The sequence below is a fragment of the Athene cunicularia genome (assembly GCF_003259725.1).
Source record: "Athene cunicularia isolate RWA chromosome 2 unlocalized genomic scaffold, athCun1 chr2_part1, whole genome shotgun sequence".
In the NCBI taxonomy this organism is placed as follows: domain Eukaryota; kingdom Metazoa; phylum Chordata; class Aves; order Strigiformes; family Strigidae; genus Athene; species Athene cunicularia.
In genome coordinates this window covers 41,572,903-41,578,874 of record NW_020799095.1, presented here as the reverse complement: position 1 = coordinate 41,578,874, position 5,972 = coordinate 41,572,903, and the positions used below count along the sequence as shown (strand labels likewise).

Genomic DNA, 5,972 nt, shown 5'->3' with positions numbered 1-5,972 from the left:
GCGGGGATGTGGTGGGGCAGGGAGCCGCACAGCGGAGCCTGCGCCCAGGCAGGCAGACAGACAGACAGACAGGCAGACAGACAGACAGGCAGACAGACAGACAGACAGACAGACAGACAGACAGACGGGTTTCCCGGGCTGGGGCGGGTTTCCCGGGCTGGGGCGGGACTGGATGTGGTTCGGTTCTGTACGGGCAGGGCGTGGCGTGGCAGGGCAGGAGAGCGGCCTCCAGGCCTTCATCTGGTGAGCAAACTGCGTACTGTTACTGTATGTACTGCTGCTGTGACTTGTAAGGATGAAAGGCTCCTTTGTCTTCTCTTAGTAATCGGGTGGTTTGAGTATTTCTAACGGTAAGCGCTGCTCCTTGGCTTTTCACCCATCCATGAAAACCGAAGGACTGCACCGAAGTGCTAGCTCCTACAACAGTGCCTACATTTGTGTTTAACAGTTCCTGGATTGAATTTATGTTGAGTTCTGGGAGCGTTCATTTGGGTAGATGTCATAACCACAAGACTACAGAGTGGCAGGGCTTTTTGGCAGTCTCTGTTTCACGTTTAATCTTGGACATTTTCTGTTGCTCCCCAGTAACGCCCTTTGAGTTAAAGAGGTTAAGTGTGTGCCATACAGACTGCAGCTGGTGGCACTTTCTGGGGAATACTGGGCCAGTTGTCTCTCCTTCACTGACAGCTACAGTTTGTAGAAAACAGTTGCTGTGTTAGTCAAGCTCTGAAATTGCCTAACTCATTAAGTTTTTAGGGACACAGAAAGAAACATGTAGTTTCTAGATAGGAGTCAGTGTAGGCAAGATGAACTGCTCAGACAGGCTAGTTCTAGATATGCACAGATACCCAGTTTAAAGGCCAAGGAACTTTGATACCAGCCTCTGTAAAAACTTCACACCACCATAGTTGAGTACCTTCTGAGCAAGACTTCTTTTGCTGTTTTATTGCCTGTCCACAGATTTAGCTTTGTGGTTGGATTCCATAAAAGGCCTAGAAATGACATTTCACATGTTGTCTTGGAGGCATCACTGTTTCTGATTGCCTCTCCACTCATGTTACATCATTTCAGTCTGGTTTTGTTTGATTTTTTTTCTGTGAACAGGACAGATGGCCTTTCATTTAGACATACGATTAGCAGAACAAGATGTTCAAACTGACAGTTAATATCATACAAGGGGGGTTATCTTACAGGGATTCCCCTGTGCAGAACCTGATGAATGGAGAGTAAGGGCAGGAGCTGGTCTGAGTGAAAGCCACTTGAAACCAGCAGAGAGCATCAAAAGTAAAAAAAAAAAAAGTGTGCCAGCTGATGCATATGCCTTTAACTATATAAAATACAACATAATATGAATATATTGATATTGTGTTATCCATTACTATATTACAAATGTAATATTCAGTGTCACAGGAATCTTAATAAAAATTAATATGCGCTCTCAGGACTGAAGTGTACATGGATTACTTTTTATCCTGAATCACTGTTTAGCATGAAAACACAGTAGCTGGAGATCAAGCTTTGTAGAAATACTGAGAACATCCTTCACCATATCAATCACTTTCTAGTTTCATTGTTCCAGATGAAAAAAACCTGTCAAATTTTTCTATCATTTTCCTAATGTAACCAAATACAAGCTACATGTCTATCAAAAATACTCTTAACTATGGAGATGGACAGTACAAACCAGCATTTTGTATGAAGACAATAGAGTTACCAACCCTCCGGAGTGTGAAGCTCTGTTGCAATAGCAGCTTCTACCCTAAAAGACAGATTGCTCTGTATATAGGGCAGATGACATATACCTGTGAGCAGATGTACACAGTGACATTCAGGCTACACAGCTGAGGGATACCAGAAAAATGTTCCCTATAGGTAATGGAGAAAAGACCTTTTTTTTCCCCCCTAATATTAAGAGCATCTACACAGGCACTTTAGAACCTGACTGTCAGAAACCACTATAGTTCCAGTCTTGTGCAGACAAACAAAACACGTCACCTGGAGCAATCTTGGTGAGCACAATGTCAGACAACAAGTTCTGGTGAATAATGAGAGGTAAAAAAAGCAGCCAAAAAGGATGAGAGACAAAATAAACCCTTTTCACAAAACAGACAAGGGAGATACCTCCCAAGTCTTTAACCAAAGACACTTCCAGGATCAGGTGTTTTATGTCACTTGTATCAACTTTCCTCTTGCTCCCCTCCTCCTCCTCGCCCTGTACTTTCAAATTAGCTATTTGTGTTGAAAATAAAGCATCCTCATTTCTGTAGTGGTATGCATTTCACTGACACCTCAGAACTTTTACTCCATCCTGTGTAAACAGAAGCATGCCTGAAGTGACATATACATGCTGTTGAGACTTGACTTAATTTATGCATCTCCTGAAGCCTGCTGTTTCCAAACATTCTGCTAACAAAGGAAAAGCAGTTTCTTGTCACCACTGGGAAGTCTTTCATTCCACCAGAAAATCCAACCAGCTGCAAATCACTAACAGAATTTTGCTATCTACTAAGATGAAGGGAAATGCAACCCTCATGAAACTGGAGGAAAGCATCTTATTTCTCCAGCAAATTCAACAAGAAGATGGTAAAACACAGGATGAAGTAAATGCCGAACAAACCTGGCATTTGACCCCAGCCTAGAAGGGACAGACTCTTGAGACATGTCTCAGTTTTCAGACAAGGAAAATTAAGGATTTTTTTTTTTTCCCCACCCTTCATATCCAACCTGCCTCTTTTTAAGCTTCCAGTTCACTCGTTCTGATGTTTAACGCTTCCAGTTCACCCTTCTCAGCTATCAAGCTGTCCTTGTTCCTGGCCATCCTGAAGAATCCCTCTTTTAAGTCTGCTCCTGCCCTGGAGTCATAGTTCTTCAGAAAACATTTGTCTAAATGATCCACTTATGTGCTGAACAAACAACAGCCTCCATTTTATCTGAACTGGGAGGTAAATACCTCCCAGTCCTAACTTACCTGCTGTTGTTCACTTGACCCTTCTTTCTTAAGGGCCTATTTCAGGAAAGGGGCTTGGCTTCAGCTTGCTTCAGAGAAGACAGATGGCTTTGTAGTAAAAATGCAACACACGTATGCTAAATATATACGTAGGATGTTATATTTGCATTTAGTTTTGCTATCTCAAGTGTGGTGGAAAAAGTGCTATGATGGACAGCTTCCAAATGTTTTTGTACAGCCTCAGATGATGATTAATGACACAGGAAACCTCTCTTTTAGGAAGGAGTTATTTAGGAGGCTTCCTATATGAAGGAAGAAATAACCCTTGAGTCCTTTTCTCCCTTAGATCTGTTTTTCTTTATTCTTTCTTTTGGTTTGAGCTCTGGACAGGAGGTTCTGCCTTTCCCTGCTGCTTTTACAGGTTTGGAAAATCTTAATTTGGGAGATTCAACTATTATTCTGTTGATGGTTTCCTAAGCCTTGTATCTTACCTTCTCAAGTGCAGCCATGGGTACAGAAGTATGTCTGGATGATGTCTAGGACAACCCAAGTTTTGCCACTCCGTTTACTGTAATGCATATTAAAAAGCTTCTTAACTGTTGGTAAGATGCTAACTAGTACTGCCACATTTCCCTAGGCTTCTGTATTGCTATTTGTGTCTGTTGTTTTAAAACAAGTAGTTTGTGAAAAGCAGGTGCAGACTTTAGTTCTGCACTTTCTCCTATAGGTTACGCAGTGGCTGGTACTCTTGTAGTGCCATGAAAAAACCAAACCAGTAATAGGGCTAGAGTGACAACAGGCCACTTGCCATTTTTTTTGTGAACAAATCAGATGCATCTGTGCAGGGCCTGTTAATTTTCAGTTCAGAGACACCCTGTATCAAGGAAAAATTTAAGCCCCTGTCTTTCCTTATTGCAGTATTTTGCCTTTCTTCAGGAAAAAATGGTCATCTCTGTATTGCCCCCCTGCTGCGAGAGAGTGAGCTGCTCCAGAGGATAAGAAAGTTGCCAAGTGCTTTCCCAGAGAAATCTCAAATGTGGATCCTTGTGCTCTCACTGGACATTTTTTTCCTTCATACTTACAGCTTAAAACTGTTATGGTACAGTACAGTTATATTAGGATGAAGTAATTTTGGTAGGAATAATTAGGCTTAAAAAAATGTTTAGTTAGGAACTGAATAGCTGAGCACTCAAGTTGTGACTTGGCTGAGATGGTGTTGTGGTTTAAACCTGGCCGGCAGCCAAACACCACATAGCTGCTCGCTCACCCTCTCCTGCCCAGGCAGCTGGGGAGATAATTGGAGAGGTAAAGCTAAGGAGACTCATAGGTTGAGATAAAAATAATTTAATAATGGAAATAAAATTAAACTAATAATTATAATAATGATAGTAATAATAGAATATACAAATGAGTGATGCACAATGAGATTGCTCACCACTCACCAACTGATGCCCAGCCCGTTCCCAGCTAGTGATCCCAGAGGAGAGAAAGTCCTGAAACCACAATCCCAGAAGAGAGAACAAGCTTCCAGGCCAACCCTCATCTATACATTGAGCATGACATTGTATGATATGGAATATTCTATTTGTTAATTTTGGTCTGGTGCTCTGGCTCTGCGCTCCCTCCCAGTTTCTTGTGCATCTGCACACAGGCAGGACATGGGTAGTTGAAAAGGCCTTCATTTCTCAGAAGCAACTGAAAACATCAGTGCATTATCGACATTCTTCTCATAGCAAATCCCACACTGAATCCAAAACATAGCACTATTCTAGCTACTAAGATGAAAATATAGCTCTAACCCAGCCAAAACCAGGCAAATGGCCGAGATAACTGCAACTGCACCGACTATAGAGAGAATTCAAAGCATCAGACAGTGGCATTTGGTCAGGTTGTGTTCAGGCTTCCCTCCCAGGCAGCTCTGTTCTACCTCTTACCCACCTTCTTTTGCCTGTTCTGTCTCCCTCATTTTCCTCTCCTAAAACCCATTTAGTTATTTGTTTTGCTCCCTTCCTCTCTCCTTTTGGTGGCTTTGAAGAAGGGAATAGGCTAAAATTATGGTAAATTCTCAAACCAGTTATCTTGTAGAATGACCTCCAGTGATGAAAAAGGTGCTAGTAAATAGGTAAAACTCAGTATTTTTGTCAGTGTTAGTACAGCTGCAATTAAGACATGACTGCACAGAAAGAGGCAGAAAGGAAAAAGATTACGAAAGAGAACAGCAGGCATACTTGTAGCTGGAAAGCACATGAAAAGAAAATGTAATATTTTCAGCTCTCGCTCTGAGGCACATATTCTTCTGGCCTTTCCACAGCCCTCTTCTGAGGCAGCGAGATAATCTGCAGGAAGAGAGAAAATAATTATGCAAAGGCCTCTTTTGACTTTCACAGTCGGCTACAATGAATAAGAATTTTAGGTGAAGGTTTCTTCCAAGTGTTAATCAGCAAAGGAACTAATCACATTTCAATTATGTGTTGTAAGCTTCAAAGCGAACAGCCTACTTGCAGAATGTAGCAGTTAGCTTTGATTCACTGTTTCTGTCATATCGTCTGCCTGTGCACTACAAAACGTCTAGATTCGGTATTTCCCAGCCATTTTATAATAAAAAATAAGGAATTCCAGCGGCGGTTCAGGAAGAGTTTCATGTCGCTTGTCAGTCAGTCCACGGTGGTCCGCGGGGGCAACAGGCAGGAGGAAACACAACTCAGGTTTGTAAATACCGGCACTGCACGGCCACCTCGGAGACGCAGGTTGGCGGCGGGAGCGCGGCCCCTGCCAACGCTCTGGGGGGCTCATCGCCGCGCCGGCTGCCGCCGTTACCGTAAAAGACGAGAAGCCAAGACAAAACCAAAACGTTAGCAAGACGTTCTGGCTTACACCGCGCCGCGGGTGCGGGGCGGCAGCCCTCGGCCAGGGCTGACGGTGCCCACCCCAAACCAGCCGGCCGGTGGCGGGTCGCGCCCTGTCCCGGCGGCGTTTGCCGAGCCTGGGGGCAGGAGCGGGCGGGGAGCGGGCGGCGGCGGCTCTG

At 43.6% G+C, this 5,972-nt stretch overlaps 1 protein-coding gene across 1 annotated transcript in view; it reads right to left on the bottom strand.

Moving 5' to 3' along the window:
* Positions 1-5,908, bottom strand: part of LOC113476475 (isopentenyl-diphosphate Delta-isomerase 1) — a 12,020-nt gene extending 6,112 nt beyond the window's left edge. Inside the window, exon 1 of the mRNA XM_026842115.1 lies at positions 5,850-5,908. The gene's annotated coding sequence lies outside the window, so the exon portion shown is untranslated. The remainder of the gene's footprint in view (positions 1-5,849) is intronic.
* Between the last annotated feature and the right edge of the window lie 64 nt (positions 5,909-5,972).